The sequence below is a fragment of the Daphnia pulicaria genome, chromosome 6 (genome assembly GCF_021234035.1).
Source record: "Daphnia pulicaria isolate SC F1-1A chromosome 6, SC_F0-13Bv2, whole genome shotgun sequence".
Taxonomy (NCBI): Eukaryota; Metazoa; Arthropoda; class Branchiopoda; order Diplostraca; family Daphniidae; genus Daphnia; species Daphnia pulicaria.
The window spans coordinates 13,646,360-13,663,808 of record NC_060918.1 but is presented as its reverse complement, the minus strand read 5'-3'; the positions used below and the strand labels follow the sequence as shown (position 1 = coordinate 13,663,808).

Sequence of the window (17,449 nt, the reverse complement as noted above, 5' to 3'; positions counted from 1 at the left end):
AAGTGCTCTGACAACGCAATTTTTAAAAATTTTCTAGCCAAAGTGTCACATACAACACAATTTAAATGAACTATAAGAAATATCTTCCGTCTGCTTTCAACGTCGTTTCTCGTTCTCTCCTCGTCTTCTCGGTGATTGACACATTGGTTTTAGAAGACCAACAAACTAGAACTTGTTGATGTCAATGACCATCTGTTTTTGTTGATGTATTTCATGGTCCCCCTATATCATGACTTACACCATGTCTATTTTTTAAAAACTCGATGTAATTGCACCTGTGATTGGAAAAGTTTCGTTAGACATTATGTTGAAGAATAAATTAATAACTATAATTACCTTTCTAAGTAATGCTGTTCGTTCAATGTTATAATTCACCGCTGCTCTTATAACTGATTCACCATTTTCTATTACTTCCTTTAGAGCTTGTTTCACAGATTTCTCCTTTGACAAATTGTTTTTAGCAAACACTTTCAGCCTACGGAGCTTTTAAATATCAATGAAAAAAAAATTTCAATTGTGTTACATCAATATTCTTGATTGTTGTATTTGTATATTACCTCGGTATCTAACGCTATTGCTGAAATTCTGAACAAATCAGCAGCTTCAGTAGGTTTCTTTCCTTCTTTAACGGTATTGACTGCTTTCGATAAATTAGTGGGATAATCGGGATCCTTAACGTTTCTCACTCGAATTAGATTCACCTTTCAAAAGTAAAATTTCATGCACTACACCAGAACCTAATTACGAATAAATTTAGCGAACAAAACTCACATTTTTTTTTAAAATTTGAACTTACAATATCGTTAGTAATGTGATTATCTAATGCAACTTCAGTTGTAAAACATGCACAAAAAGGACATTCAAATGTCAAGTCCAATACATTCTCTTCGACCCTTGGTAAGTGACGTAAGGATTTTGGAACAAAATTTCTGTTGATTCCAACCCTCTCCACTCTCGCTTTATAGCCTAAATTCACATTTTAAAATTTTTCATTTATGTTGGATAAATTTGATTTAACTACAACGTGAAATCTGATTACTTTTTGCAAGAATCAGTAAGAATTTGTGTAGTACAGTGTCTCCTTCATAGGGATTAATTTTACTATAAAGTGCTGCAGAAAGTTGATTGCCGTCAAATTTGTAATTAAATTTGGGATCTTTTAGTTCAATTCTTAGGAAAATAAATTTTTTCAAATCAACCCCAATCTTCTTGAGAAAATTTAATAGAAATTCCTTTAGAAAAAAGTAATTATTTGTTTTTTACAAAAAAGAAACTTACTAAATCCACAGGTTTGCATGGTAATTGATCTTCGTGATCGAATACCAAAAAAGAGAAATCCATTTTTGTCTTCTTCTAGTGCTCTAATTATTTGGAGTTTCAACAACATTGAAGCATAGGACATGTGTGGTTTTACTTTCGTTCCTTTAAACTGAAAAGCTGGTGTTGTAGCATCTTGGAATCCAACCAATTGAGAGCAACCAGATTGAAATAAACCCCAATTTTTCATGTTGAATGTCATCTTTAAAGTCTTCCTTTTTTTGAAAGAAGAAAATTAAGAAAATTATTATTAAATATCTATATTTTATCATTCTTAACATACTCAATTTCGATTATAGCTTTTTCATGTAGTGCTGGACCCAAAGCATGTTCTATTAAACTCCAAGGGTTGCTTATTCTTTTGATGTAGAATAAATTTGCTGTCTGTAGGTTGGGTTTTATTGGGAGTACATAATATGGTGAATCCAGTTTGAAAAGGTAACTAGGAAAAATGTCTTCTTCTAGACGTTTTTTTCCATTTCTTCCATCAATCAACCCCAAATGTTCAAAATTAGAGTAACTTTTCTGCCTTGTAATTTCGAATTTTGTTGGAGTAAAGTGTTAGGCAACTATGTTGTATGCAAGTAACAAATTATATTGGATGTCATACCTGTCAGTAGAAATCTCTTTCACAAAGAATTTCGAATTTTACACATCATGTCCCAACGATAACAGAAATAAGCAGAAAATGTTGTCACGTTCCGTCTGTTTCCTAATGCTTTTGTTCCTTAAGTGAGCGCTGAATGGCTTCCGATCGACCTGAGTTCCTAGTTGTAACCTTTTTTCCATAGCAGATCTTGACTACTTGTTGCGCCGGACGGTCGCATTTACTCTCCTGTCTGAGTTGGATTTGTTCCCCATGTGTTGGTTGTGTGTAAGCCGTGTTGGTGAGCTTGTGTGCGAGTGTGTGTGTTAGTGTTAGACCCATGTACTAGGGGAATCATTGGTTTAGGCTAAGTGTAATTAGTGTAGGGCCAAGGTGAAAGCCACCTGATTGATTGTGGCGGTGTCGTTGGCCAGAGATTTGATGCCTTTTATTGGTTGCGTTCTAGACAACAAGTGACCCGTGACAAAATCGTTAGTAGTACTTTGTGTTAAATAGTGTTTTAATGATGTATGCGCAACTTTACTTCTTAAAGCACTATTCATTTCCACCATTCTGGATTTCTTTTTACTTGATTGAGGAAGAGCTTGCATCACCACCATTGCTTCCCAATTTTTTGTTATCGGATTCCACGAACGAAACCAAATGCATCTACTTATAAAAAATTGACGACAATTTTAAAGGCATATGTCAGCGAGAAAATCATCCAAGACGTCCAAAGTAATGATAATTATCAAGTAAAAAATGTAATAAAAAAATTTAATTTATTTTCTTTTGATAGGAATAATTTTTAAAATAAGGGAACAGAATGCATCGAAGAGACCAAGGAACGCGAGGCATTTGAACTTATGTGGTATTAGGAATCTTATAACTTCTGTGTCGAATAATACTCCAAATATTACACCGAACAGTACCTTCGTGTGAAAATTCGTCATTTCGCTGAAGAATCCAAAAAAGAAATGCTGTTTCTAATTTCCCTGCTTCAGCTTACCTCTACTGATGCTAGCAAGTGCTACTCTCAGTTTCCACGTTGAAGCGGAAAAATCTGTTGGAATCTATAGAAACTTCAATTTTCTACATCTGCCCCACCCCCAGTAAACAGTTACTTTGGCGCAATATTGGAGCAGTGTCAACCACTCTATACCGTGTTGTTCTAATTTGTTTTTCTTGATTTCCAGATTGTAAGCGCAGTTTTTTTTGAAGAGCAGCATAGAGTTTTATCACGTTCTGTTTTGTTGGTTAATGATATTGCTTCTTACGTAAGCGCTGGATCGTCTTGCGTCGACGTGACTCCATCGAAGGCTCAAATTATACCTACTTCTTTTACAGGCCTCGAACACTTTTTGCATCAACTGGTAGTGTGATCTATCGCTCCGTCCTTTTTTTGCATTTCCCTGTGTGTTAGTCGTGTTAGTGTGTAAGTGTGCGTCTGTGTGTTAGTTTTAAATAAGGGGCACCATTGGTATATTGTTGTAGTGTAATTAGTGTAGAGCTAATGGCGAAAGCCACCAAGTTTATCTGAGCCGGTATCGTGGGCCAGCAATTAAGTGCCTTTCATTATCTGAGTGTGTGTATCTGTGTGTAACGAGAAGTCCGGCCGATTTACCCGTGACAATACTATTCCATATATTTGTCACGTATTTTTTTGTTCTTTTTTCTCGTAAATGATCTCTAGCAAGGTGCAATCGTAAATGTTATTGATTTCCAAAACACGCTTTTCTACCAGATTGTTTAGACTGGACTGTTTTCCAGTTGAACCAGTTGTAGGGATACAGTCTAGCGGGCATACATTGAAACTAAATAAATTATTAGTCCAAGTCGATTCTGCGAATGGTCAATGTACACCCAACACAAGTTTTTTAAGGGACTTGGTGTTTTTCACTTACGTTGTGATGCTTGGAAGACCACATTTAAAGATGTTTTCAAAGTTTTATTCATTTGAACAAGTTTTACACATAACTTGAAACAACGTACATTTATTTAATGCAATGGCTTGTTTTCCTTAAGTGCAAACTTTGAAATAATCAATGTCCACAGTAATAACACCTTCAAAACGCAGGGATTCTAAAGTAGCTCTATCCTCTATGGGATAAACCATTATGGCTTGTATCGTACATGAACATTATTTCATTGAAATTGCTATACCCAACATCACTATGGGTAAATTTTTCCTTAACACATTCTACAGTAATGCATGTTAATTTCTTGAGCAGGCATATTGCTCTGTATGTTTTTATTTTAAATTGACGGAAGGTATAGCTGAGGAAGCTTTTTGTTCGTCTAATTTTGCTCGTTCTGGTGGGAAAGTTGAAAGAGAAAACGGAAGAGAAGAAGATAATGGGAAAGCGCAAAATAAATCTAAAATGGGAGAAAAGTGTGATTTTTAGTATACCTTCCGTCAATTTAATATAAAAACATATATTATTATTAATTAACACAAGAAAAATATTAGTCTACGCGTTTCATTTTGATGAAGAATGAATGGTTAGCAAGGAAAATTTCATCTTCATCAGGAAATTCTTCATGGAGTTCATATGGAAATTTGACCCTCGGTCCTTTCGTATCGCACCCCATCCTGCTGTCCATTAGCACAACCATCAACTTTGCATTTAAATGGATATTATCGTGCTAAATGGATAACATCGTGCTGAATGGTATTGCAGTGCATTTTTCGTAAGATCTTATGCGACTTCAGCGTGATACGAACCTTGCTCCAATCGAATTTCTAAAACAATTGGATTTTAATATTTTGTACAATTTTCACCTTTCTATTCAATATCAGGGTGTTGTCGCATGTTCACCTTTTCTTGTTTTTGTAGGAGGACGGAAAATATCGCCTTAGTATCATATAGATGAGATATTTACCCGTTGTAAGATATATTTACCCTTCCTCAGAAAAAAAGGAGAAATTCAGATGATGATTTTCTTTGTGAATTTTACTGTAATCTAAAGTGAATTAAAAGGAATAAAACAAATGGTAAAAGGAATAAAATATCAACTGTCAGATGTCGTGCCTTTTTTAGTTACAGAGGATCACGCTGTTAACTAAAAACATTGGAATTTATAATTATCCCTCTAAGATTTTACATATCTGGATACAGTGAGTTTAAAGTGATTCCATTAATAAAAAATATCAAATGATTTCTCTATCTTGTTCTTGAACGAGACATAAATAATTGTGAAAGGTAATGAAGCACACTTCTCAGACGTCTCAAAGGGACGTATTTGGGACGTCTCTGGGACTGCAATGTGCTATCTGGGTTCAAGACATTACAAGTAATTTCTCCGATTCCCCAAAAGTAAAGAATACTTTGTTCTTCTTTCCAAGATGAGAAAAACTAGCTATTTTGAGTTCTGGACAGATTTTCTGGTTAACGAGAGAATCCAGCATCAAACGCGTAATATCAGAATATGATCTACTTGTTGCGATCGAATATTTCAATTTGAGATACCTTTACTTCATACCCTAAAACATCAAATCGAAAGTAGGCTACATTGGAGATAATGGCCAGAAATTTCATGCAAGTTCATGCTGATGTTAAATTTTTGGATTTGAATGTGAAAGACACAATCTTCTACTTGCCACCCCTATGAAGTCTATCTTGGTATTACTTTATCTTTCTCATTCGTTTTGTTGTTTATTTTGTGCTTTTTCGGACCAATTTTCAAATGTCAGATGACGTCAGACAAAGCGAGGCGGGCTCTTGTAGCAGAAGGATTTGACTTTCAACTGCTGGCTGCTTTATCGCTATGGAAACAAATTTAAAAAAAGATGTCGAACAGTCCTTAAGAAGGAATCGGGGTTCTAATGATTCCCGCAGAGCTTTCACAAAATCGTTGGATTTCGAACGATTGGCGTCAGTTAACTTGCCGGATTCACCAATTCTGCTCCAATTCGATTCTTGATAGTTGAAGTGAGATTGTTGATTAAACCAATGTAAGCTAGAATCACATTACCAATAGTTTAAAATGCTGCAAAACTCGCAAACCCGTTAAAAACAGTACATATCTTCTAATGTGGGTATGGGACATAACTAATCATCAACTAAAAGACTTAAAGGACTTTTGGGTGCGCCTGGGAAGGGAGGAAAAGAGTTTTGTTGAAAAATCGGTGACTTATTGTCGAGATAATCATTCGGGATCATGTTGGCTAATCACTGACAGATTCGCTTCCCCCTTTCTCATGGCTTTCTTTTACTTACTTTCTGTCGTGATTTTTTTCTTCCGTGGGCAACCTGATAGGCTGCACAGACGGTCAGAATCAAAACAGAAATAAAAACAGGAAATAGATGGGAGACAAACTGAGTTAAAAGATTCCAATAAAAATGTTAAAATAAATTTAGCTGGATAACTCCTGTGGTGGATGTAGAGTAGTCTGTTTCATTCCCGCACTTTTTTTGATTTTCATATGGGCCTTTTTGGATCGAGGTTACTTATAGGTTGAAAAACTGTTGGCGTCTGTAATTATAAGGAAGTAAAAAAAAACAGGAAATTAAATTTTGTTGAATGAAATATCACCGTATCTCCCCTGTCCCTTTTATTTTATGAAAAAGTGAAACACTTTTTCCCCCCTTCTCTGCTGACTGTGATTGAATAAATTGTTCTTGACTCTCAAGCCTGTTGGTTGCAATGTTAGCCGGGACTCGCTGTGACTCGCCAGGATTTGATAAAAATAATGTTTTTCGAAGACAAAGAAAAAATTGTATGTTTTTTTAAATATATCTATTCATATCTATTCGAAAGTTACTAAAATCAGTTAAGGTAAATAAAAAATGAAAAACAACCAATAAATGGGGAATATAAAAAGTGAACCGGTTAATAGCCTAAATGGACTCTTAATAATCATTACAAATTGCTAACAAGATATCCTCTAGACGTGACATTTCCTCAATACAAAGACACCATGCAGAAAGATATCTAACTACATATGTATTTAACAGATATCGAGAAGAAATGCTTAATATATATTGTTCTACTAGGGATAGCAGGTCTTTTTTAAAGTAGTAACACCTGCTTAATGCCATGATACTTGCGTTGTCAGAGGCAAATCCAATAATGTTGCGGAGTGGAATAATGGCTTGTTCAAATTGTTCTACAATAAGATTTTTCAGTCCTTGTTCAGAACGCACACGCACAACTTGTGCTGTAGCGTCGACAACTTTTGTTAGAGCAAAGGATTTTGTCAGTTTTAAGTTGAATTTTGCAGTGATATTGGATTGTTACAATATCAGATTTTTTTAAAAAGTCCAGCCAGTACTTCCATCCACAATTATGAAGCTCATAGCGGTCATGCTGACCAAAAAAATTTGATATTAATCCAGTTCCTTTTATTCCTACTGCAAGATAACTTTATCGAGATTCACGAGTCAGGAATTTTTTAGCACTTCCTGCAAGGAATCTTGAATAGATATGGGCAAATTTTTCTTAACTATCCATCTGCATAGGGCTTATTCCAAAGATAAACTCTATCCTCATGCAATGCTTCTCTACGTAAAATAGAACCCACTGCTGTGTCATCGTTTCTAGTTTATGGGTGGCGAAATTTTTTTTCCAAATGCTCACTTGATTCGGAATGGCTGTTTGAAATTGTCTTGAAACTTTTTTTTACAAAATAGCTGACAAAAAGTCTTCATTTATCTTTCAGGGTCAGGCTTTGAAAAAGGTATCGCTTTCCCATTTTTGAGTAAGTGATTGTTTATAACCCCTTTTCCGTTTTTTCCCCATTATTGACTCGCGGGGCACTTTGCCTCCGATGATTGTTTAAACACAGCTTTTTGCAAAATTTCAATTTTCTGTGAGTGAAAGATTCATTGCATTGCTAGAAAATTCAAAAACATTATCTGCCACCATTTTTTATGACCTGAAAACTGTAAACGCAGCATTACATTTTAAATTGGTTATCGAATTTAAACAAAAGTGACTTTTGAACATCAATGAATAATCTCGAATAGTTTATCAAAAGTGTAGGTGTAACTGCTATAATTTGAAGCCAGATGTCAGAATAGAAAAGACTTGTACTCGGTATGATTTTAAGGGGAAGTTTACGGCCCTCATACTAACCTTAATCTGCTCTACTAAGATTCGATCGCTAAGTGTGGTCTGACAATTTTTCTTTCACTAGATGTCTAGGACACAAGGAGTGAATTAAGCGGGTTGAGGATGCTTAGAGTTTCATAAATTTGGATCTTCAGGTTTCTCGTTCTAATTTCCTCCTTCTAATCTTTCGCAACGTGTTGTGGTGTGGTTTACAGTTTAATTAATTTTTTCGTAAATTTGAACTGGTCGACTTTCTAAACTTCTGTAGTGTAAAGGATACGTAAGTTTGTATGCAAAAATATAATTGCAACCAATTGTTTCTTTGGTGATAGGTGAGACTGGACCTATCTTGAACACTGTACCAAATTGGACAGTGTCGCTCTCTCTTTATACAGATAAATCACCGCAAATCCAAATTATTCTTCTAGCACGAGGACTTTACCAATAGGATTACCTTATTCTGATCTATTTCGTTCAAGGATATGGAAATCAATCTTTTTTGCTGAAAAACGGGCCAATGTTCAAAATTCTTCGAGATATTTACTTTTTAATTCTGTAGTTCTAGAAAAAGACAGTTAAGAATACAGATAGATTAAGAAACAAAACAAATCTTTGTAGCGTCCCATATTACCATTACTGATGATCGACATGGAGTTGTTAAACTTGCACGAGAAGATCTACACAAAACTGGGCTTGTTCATATTCGTTTTAGCAGCCAAAAACTAAATCGAAAAGATTCTTCTATCGTTAGGGTTTCACCAATAGGATTACCTTGTGATTTATTCCATTCAATAACACGGGCTTTTAAATCCTATGACATTTTAAAACTATGGAAAAATATTTTAAAACAAAAAATAGTTAAAGAAAATAACTTAAACTTTAATTTTTGTTGTTAGAAATATTATAAATCAATGAAATTTTAGCTTAAAAGTAAATAAGGGTGCACTAAAGCCAATGAGAATGAATAAAGTAGCTGACGCCGTGCATTGTGTCTGTGAATTGTGATGCAATTGCCACCCTAGGGATCATGGGCAAACGCAAAAGAGTTTTGAAGCTAAACTAAAACAACAATGTAATTCAGTGGAAAGTCAAATATTTTGTATGCCTAAATTACGTAAAATTATTAAATAACATTCAATCAAACAAAATATGAATTTGCTTTATAGAATACCAATCCATTTACTCCATTTTGGAATGCCACTTAGAATTAGGACAAGTAAAAACCAAGCATATCATTTTAGTTTGCCATTTGCCATGACTGTTCATGATCGAGGCCAGACTATGCGAGAGTGGGCTCCAAAACATATAGTTGTTAAACTTGCTTTAAAAAATCCACGCGTACTTCGGCTTTTCCGTCCTCGTTAGTTGTTCAAGCAACCAAAAACCAAAATAAAAAAAATATGCTGAATAAATTTAGTCACGAAAATCTTGAACTAAGTTACAATTTATATGGAAAAAAATTTATATTTCTTTCTTGTCAAAAGGTGTGGCGCATACAGGTTTACTATTGCCAATCGGGTTTTCGGTGATAACACATCGCCGAGTTACACGTTATTTCAAAATTAGTTGAAGTACGGTGGATTTTCCTTCAGCTCTTCGATCAAAATTCACGAAAACGGTTTGGATTAAAATCGAAAAGCGACTGAAGCTGGAGGACTGATTAAGAAAGTATTGAAACTTCGCACGTTAACATGGTATGAAAAGGTAAAACGAGAATTTTTAAACGGCGATTACAGAACCACCAGTAAAATAAGAAATCAACTTGTTAATCCATTCGTGAATTTCGAAGAAAATTAATTTGGTTTGAATTCCTAGGGAATCTGCAACCTGATGTTTTAGTTCGTTTTCCTGTCGATCCGAAAATTCTTCGACATACTTCGTCGGTAGTCCGGTCTTGTTGAACCACGGCAAAATGAGAATAAAACTTATAACCTACACAGTCCGAAAAATAAATCAGTGGTGACTTTGAAGAAGAACCGATGCATGAGTAGGAGTGGGACCGTGTCATCTGCAACAGAATTTACACTTGTTAATTAAAAATTGAAAAAAGCATCACAAAAACTAGAACCCTAATTACAATTTGATCTTGGGGTGCGTTTCTGCGTCAACCTTTTGTTGAACTTTTCTGTTCAACCTCAACTGATAAGTTCACGACAAAATATATTTTGATCTTTAGTTCAACTAATATAGTTGAAGTTGAACTTCAACCAATATTGACGCAAAAATGAAAATTCTAGATGGCTTTGTTTTCTGTTCCCGCCCATTGTCCCTCCTTGTTTTGCAGACGCTTTTTTTATTTATTTTGTTGTTTTTCGTAAAGTAAACAAAGTAGACATATGTGACAAAATTCTTTTAAGAGTTTTATTAATTTAAGAGATAGAGATGATGCATCTTCTCCGTCCAATTCATCCAAAAATATGTCATCAACTGGGATTTCATCTTCGTCGTTGTTTGAACATCTTTTTCCATATATTTCATTGCCTTTCCCACCACGATCCATATTTTCATCTCCAACTTTTGATGTTCTCGATTCATCTTCATCAGTTGATTCTTTGTTTAGGTCTGAATAATGTACAAAAACAAAGATTTCTGAAATTTTGAAAAGTAACATTGTTATTGACATCTTAATTACCTCTTTTATTCTGACTGTCAGTTTCCTTCTGTTTGTTTTTGACTGATGATTCCTTGGGTGTTTCTAAATAATCAATAAACAACAATAATTTCTAAAAATTTTTTAAAAACGTTTTGAATGACATTTCAATTACCTTTTGTCTTCTCATTGGCAATTTCTTTCATGGTGTCTGTGAATTTCGTTGGATTTTGTCGGTTTTTGTTAAAAGAGTCACTTATGTAGGGTGGCCTATACGAATGGTTGTTTCCCCCTGTAAAGTAATACTAATAATGACATGAACACGTAAAAAGGACATACCATACATGCATACCAAGAATTTCTTCAATTTGTTCGAAGTGTTTGGGTTTCTTTTTTGTATCATTTGCACTACTCCCAGACTGAGTGAATTTTAAAATATAAGCTTTATAATCTTTCCTGAGATTTTCCTATTTGGTTCTGCATGTTGCACCTTTATCTACACCACGTACAAGAAATCCTTGTTCAGAAAGACCAGTAGCAATATCATTCCAAATTTGCTTTTTATTTGTTTTGTTGTCAATAAAGAGACTCCACTTCTCTTTTAAGAGATCTAAAATAATAAAAGTAAATGAAATAACTGTAAATAACTGATATGTAAAACAATGTAGATTACTCAGTAACAATTCTGTTGCTTCCATATCAATGTTCAATTGTGATGCCCTTTTCCCACCATTCCAACACTCCTTTAAGGCATTATTATCACTTTTATCAGGCAAAATACTACTTTCACTTTCCATTTTCATTAAGATTTATCTCTGATAAATTAGAAACATTCAAATTATAATGTAATGCCTGAAAGAAAAATAATAAAAAAGTATAATAATGAAACACCGTTGCCTCATTTATTTATATAATGACTGTGGTGTGCAAAAAAAGGGGCGGGGAGATGTATGATATGCAGTTGAACTAAAGATCAACCGTGGTCCAGACCACGGTTGAGCGAATTCAACTTTTCTAGTTCAACTCGGAATTTTGCTTGACGCAAAAACAGAGGTTGAACTTTCCCATGGTACAACCCCCTAGCGGCAGTTGACAACAAAACAGCAGTCGACCTCAACCGTTCAACAAAAGGTTGACGCAGAAACGCACCCTTGAGGTGGTCTCAAATAATTTATTGTTGTAACGCCAGTTTCAATCAATAATAAAAATCCAAATGGATGTTCTGTAAGAGTAATAGTTGGAGGACTATTCACTACTAATATTACATTAAAAAAAAAACAGGTAGATAAAATCCTCAAAAAACGAGCCTTTTTTACTTACCCACGTTCGACAAATCCGTGATGCTCAAATCGCGTTGTTTTAAAACGACATTTGTGAATAAGAATGACGTGTGACACTCCAAGTCAGTCATGGCACTGAGGGCTCTTTACGATGTAGATGGAATTTTCCCATGTTCTTCTTCTTCTTGACAAATGTTGCAAACAGTGAAGAACTGATGCTGGTCTTCATGAGATGGATGTATAGGATGATAGAGAGCTGTGCAGTATGAAATTAACTCAGATATATCTGCTAAAACAACAATAATTTTGATTCAAATTGTTTCTTAATGCGCAGTTTCCAAACTCTTCAATTTTCTTTTTTTGCACTACGTCACCTTCGACTGTTTTAACGAAGTGCATTTAATGGTTGATTATCCTGGATATTTTGTTCTTTCGTACAGAAATAAAATTTGAAATAATTAATTGTAATTATTTGTTTTTATTTTGTAGTTAAAAACAAATTTGCCAAAATAAATGGAGCGTTCAATGGTTTTGCAGTAAAATCTATGGCTTGGGCCATTAATGCGGTAATACAGCTGTTGAAACTATTTTTCGACATCTATGGCAAGCCTATCTTTGTCCACTGTGTTAACTGGTAGAGGGACATCAGAGGCATCTTTCGCACAATTCTTTCCTTAAAGGAATTCTAACGATTTCTCGAATGGGATGAACACAGTTCAATAGGGGAGTAAAAAAAAACCGACAGCGTTTTCCACCAAAGTATGAGAATGCAAAATCAAAAACTTTCCCACTCACTTTTAAAGAGAAATGATTGCATATCCAAATAATTCTATTAGGATTAGGACTTACGTAATAGGACTACCTTCGCATCTACTCCGTTGAAGAACACCCGGTTTTAAATCAATGATATTTTATATGTACAATTTTTTTAATAGGAAACAATAATATAAAAGAGCAACAACTGAAATGTTGGAGTCGTAAAGAGTAGACTAAAATTCATAATTTCTTTTTTTTTAGATTCAAAAACACTTCCACTGATGGTGTTCATGTGATGGATGAATTGGACAATTTGGGGTGCAGTCAGGAATGAAATCAGTTATATCGATATAGATCAAACAATAGATTTGATTCAAATATGTTCAGAGTGGGATCTTCAAACTGTTATTAAAGGTCTTTGTTTGTTTACGGCATCTTCTTTAATGGGTTTGATAATGCTAACTTTAGGGCTATTCATTATGGTTACTTTGTACAATCGCATATAAATCCAATTGATGTTTTAAAAAAATTTATCTTCTTTTTCGTTGGTTCATTGACTTTGTTCCTTGATTCATCTGTAAAATTAAAGCTGTTTTATTTTGATGGTTAAGTTACACATTTACAATAGATAAAATTGATCGCGTAATGACTTGGCAGAACAGTCTATTGCTTGGGTCATTTAAGCTCAAATTCAGCTGTCGATATCTTAACCTTATATCTTGAGGCGATAACAATCGAAGTGGAAAATGTTCAACATTAATAGGAAGCTATCTATTTTCCACTGTGTTGAACTTCAGATTGCTTTCAGTTTTACATCCTACAATGCATCTAAATATAAACACAGTTTTCTTCTTCTAAATGCTGATGTGAACTCTGTTTTTTCTCTGTGGGTTCAACATAACAAGATTATACTAATGCACTGATCCACGCTTTTAGCTCATAGAGAGACTGCATGATGAAGGCCATAAATTTGTATAATATTTATAGTCTATTACTGCTGTGTGCGTTGGCAGTGTTGCATTGTTTAGTGGTCTCTTTTTAGCAAAATCATTTATGTACGAGTTTATGTAATTTGCCTCTGAATACACTGGCATAGATTGCTTTAATTTGTACGAATGTAACGATTGAATTGGTTTAGTCATCAGAATCGCCATCAGGTTCCTCGTTCAATCTTCTTGGATATACTGGAGTTGAATGGTTCAAGGGTACACAGACAGTTATGGTTTTGGGTGTGGGCAATGGTTGACGATGTTGGGTGATGAGGCAGATCTATGTTGGTTTTCTCTTGATGGTAATGATTTTATTACAGTGTTTTTCGTTATCTTGGTTGTCGTGAGGTTAGATGTCGTTGTGGTTGTGCTTTTGGTGTTGTAGTCGTTTTTTTTAATGATTTCGAGCATGAGATCAAGTATCTCATAATCTATATCTACGAATATCCACCTTTAGCCTCTAGCAAGCTCTTAGGCAATTGAACAGCCCAGTTTCAGGGGGCTCTCGATAGTTGATTTGCCATTATTTCTCAGGGGGATACACCTCAAAGATATTTTTCGTCGATTAAATTGGAGCATATTTTCTAGATTTGCAAGAATATGGTTGAGTTTTGTTGCTTTGACGTAATTAGCTACGTAATATTCGTGGCGAAAATTTTAATTTCTTTATATCTTCTAGATTGCCTAAGCTATTTGGTCTGAATGTTAACCAATTATTACCACTTACTTGGTCAAACATCTGTGTGGGGGAAATTCCATCAAGGCAAGGATCTCTCTACCATCACACTTGTGGTATTTAATCATAAAAATATTTCTTGTACGTTATCTTTTCATTAATCACTCATATATTCTTCTTGGAAGATGACCATGTTGAAGAAACCGAGAGGCTTATTGAACTGCACCAGAGTGGTGAGTCTATACCCAATAAAGAATCCTAGTATAGCAAAAGCCAACCATTCTTGAACCACAATCAAGGTAATACAGCCTTGGCAGACGATGTGTAGAAACATTATTAAAAATAAACTTCCAAACTATTTTTAATAACCACCTGTAGATTTTTACAACGCAGACCAACAGCAAACAGAAAAAGAAGATGAAGATTTCGATGCTTTTGAAGGGACAACTGTAATTAATCTTACTGGTAGTTCTTCAAAAAACAAACAGCAAACCCTTATCGTCTAAAAGAATTTTGTGCCATTAAGCTGCAAGTAGGGGAGACTGGAGTAAAATGGGACACCGGGTCAAAAGGGACAGTGGGGGGAAAAATAGTAGATGTTAATAAAACTTTAAAAATTTTTAGTATGTTATGTAAATCTGTATAATGTACTTCGGCATGAAATTTTGTTGATTTTTGTCAATAACTGCATGAGTTATTGACAAAACTAAAAAAACGGTTTTAATTTTTAAATTTTTGTCTCCGCCATTTTATGTTTATAGAAACAAATAAACGGTAATGGCATGTAAATTTAATATTGAAATGAAGCTGATTCATTTCTTGATCGTTTAAAACAAAAATTAGAATTTTAGACCAATTTGTTTAGACGGTATGAACTTTTTTAAAAAAGAGTCATAATCGGGTTGTTTGGGACAGCCGTTTTTGCCTAAAATGGGACAGTTACGGACCAATCAGCGTACAGCATTTTTAAGAGGCTCGATTTCCTGACCTAGCAACGCAGGATGTCCTACAGCTCCATAAGGGAATTTGTATATATAAGAAAAAAGGTTCATTAACACAATAATTTAATTGAAACATTTATAAACTCGAAGAGTCTATGCAGTGAAACACTTTTTCAATTTTTTTCAATTTTATTAATGAATTTTAAGGCGAAAACGGAGGACGTCCCTTACCACCCACCCCAGTGTCCTCAATTACCCCCCAAAATAGGCCCCTCCCACAAATCTGAGGCAACTTCAAAGGTATTTTATGGGGAAATGGTTCATGATTAAATTATATAAAAAATATGGGGGGTTCACTATAACATGGAATACATAAAAACAAAATTTTAAAGAAATTAAATAATTAGTTTGGGAGATATAGGGGGAAAACAAAAACTGTCCCATTTTACTCCAGTCTCCCCTACTTTGCAAAAGAAAAGTCATCTGACGTGCATGCTGCAGTTGCTGAAGGAACACAGGCCCCGGAAAACAATTGATATTCATTGACGGGCGTGATATGCCACAGCCATCTACCTAAACATTAGCGCCTGCTAGGTAATGTCGATACAGCGTTTGTTGGAACTTTTGGACTGAAACACCATCCTTACAGTTATCTTACTTATTGTGTTTTTACAGTACAAACATTGTGAATCTAAAGAAACATCCATTGCCACACGTCACTAATTTAGACAACGAAGGAAATGAGAGTTACACAATTTGGTATTGAAAATGCATTGGCCGGTGAATCCCCAGGTGTATATTTTCACCACGCAGATTATTGCAATATACTAATAATTTACCAATCCAATCCAAACGCCCTTCCACCATCTATCCGAAAAAGATACTATTTTTTTTCAATCCATTTCACTCTTTTCCTATTTCAATTTTTGTTTTGTATAAATAAGGATTTGTATGCAACTGTAGCTAAAAAATCTATTGTACAGCTACCACTGCAAATATGTCACTAGTAATGTGATTTTTTTTCTCCGTATTAGATTAAGAATTTGCACAGGGAACTGGAAATCGAAGAATCTCTCTAGAAGGTGGCTTCTAAGAGGGGAAGCAACTCGCTCAATTGTCAACAACACAACAACAATTCCACACTTCAAGGCTTATCTTAGCTGTGATGGTGTCCTGTTTTTCAACAACTCTGAGCAAGCCGAATGTATCCCTCTCTGTGTTATTGTACATTCCGTGAGTGAATCTGCTGATCGCTCTCGGAGAAAGCCGATTTTGTCGCAGAAACAATCTCCAATCATCGTTGGAGTGGCTCACTGTAAAGAGAAGCCAGACGTGAATTCGTTTTTATCAGCCATTATTAAGGAAGTAAAAAGGCTCGATCCAAATAACAACGATAATACTACTATTGGACGCCAATTCACCACTTCTATTCGCTGTGATATCACCGATTTTCCAATGCGGTCATATTTGAAAAGAGTAAAAGGCCATACGGGATACTGTAGCTGCGATTGTTGTATACAACCTGTTGTTGCGTGCGAAATTCATTTTAAAAAGCGCAGTAGGGAAAAAAGCCCAAAAAAACAATTCAGTTTCTCGATGTGAACGCCCCTCCTAGAACTAACGAAAATTTCCTGTCTTACTGCAAGTCTGATGACTGTTCCGATGAAAATATAAATGGTCATGGCGATCTCAGTCCGTTTCTGGAATAGAATTTTCCAATGGTTACCGGTTTCATTGTAGAACCAATGCATACCTTTTATGCTGGATGTGTAGGTGGTAGACTGAAAGGCATCGCCTGCAACCCAAACGAGGGTAAACTGAGTTCTTCACAACTCAAGCAAGTTGACCAAAGGTTGGAACTATTTGGACAATGCAAATCTTCGAAATTTGAAAGGCCTTAGCAAGTTCGCCAAGAAGTACAATTATCACGTGATAAGAAATATGCTGAAAAACATTTTGATACCAGTATTGGTTTTGCAAGAAGAACACTTAGAAATTTTTTTGTTACTTCAATACGCCAGGTTGCTGATTGGTGGTTTTTCTAATGTGCCTGTCTCCAACGCAAATGTAACAGAAGCTTCTCGAGTGTTGACGATGTATATGCAAAAATTGAAAGAATTTTAATACCCTATCCGGCCGACTTCCCGCTTTGCGACACATTTACCTGAGGACGCTGTGGAGTATGGCTGTGAAGTGGGGTAGTTGAGCGCCTTTGTTTTTGAAAATTTTTATATAGATTTTTCTGAAATATTCTTGCTTC

The 17,449-nt window shown here is 35.0% G+C and overlaps 2 long non-coding RNA genes across 2 annotated transcripts; both read right to left on the bottom strand.

Moving 5' to 3' along the window:
• Positions 1-10,423: 10,423 nt before the first annotated feature.
• LOC124341724 lies at positions 10,424-10,914 on the bottom strand. The gene is made up of 3 exons (XR_006918585.1): positions 10,723-10,914; positions 10,590-10,652; positions 10,424-10,519 (listed from the first exon to the last, which is right to left on the bottom strand). It is a non-coding gene; the product is annotated as an uncharacterized LOC124341724 (long non-coding RNA).
• Positions 10,915-11,111: 197 nt separating this feature from the next.
• Positions 11,112-11,692, bottom strand: LOC124341725. The gene is made up of 2 exons (XR_006918586.1): positions 11,221-11,692; positions 11,112-11,157 (listed from the first exon to the last, which is right to left on the bottom strand). It is a non-coding gene; the product is annotated as an uncharacterized LOC124341725 (long non-coding RNA).
• Between the last annotated feature and the right edge of the window lie 5,757 nt (positions 11,693-17,449).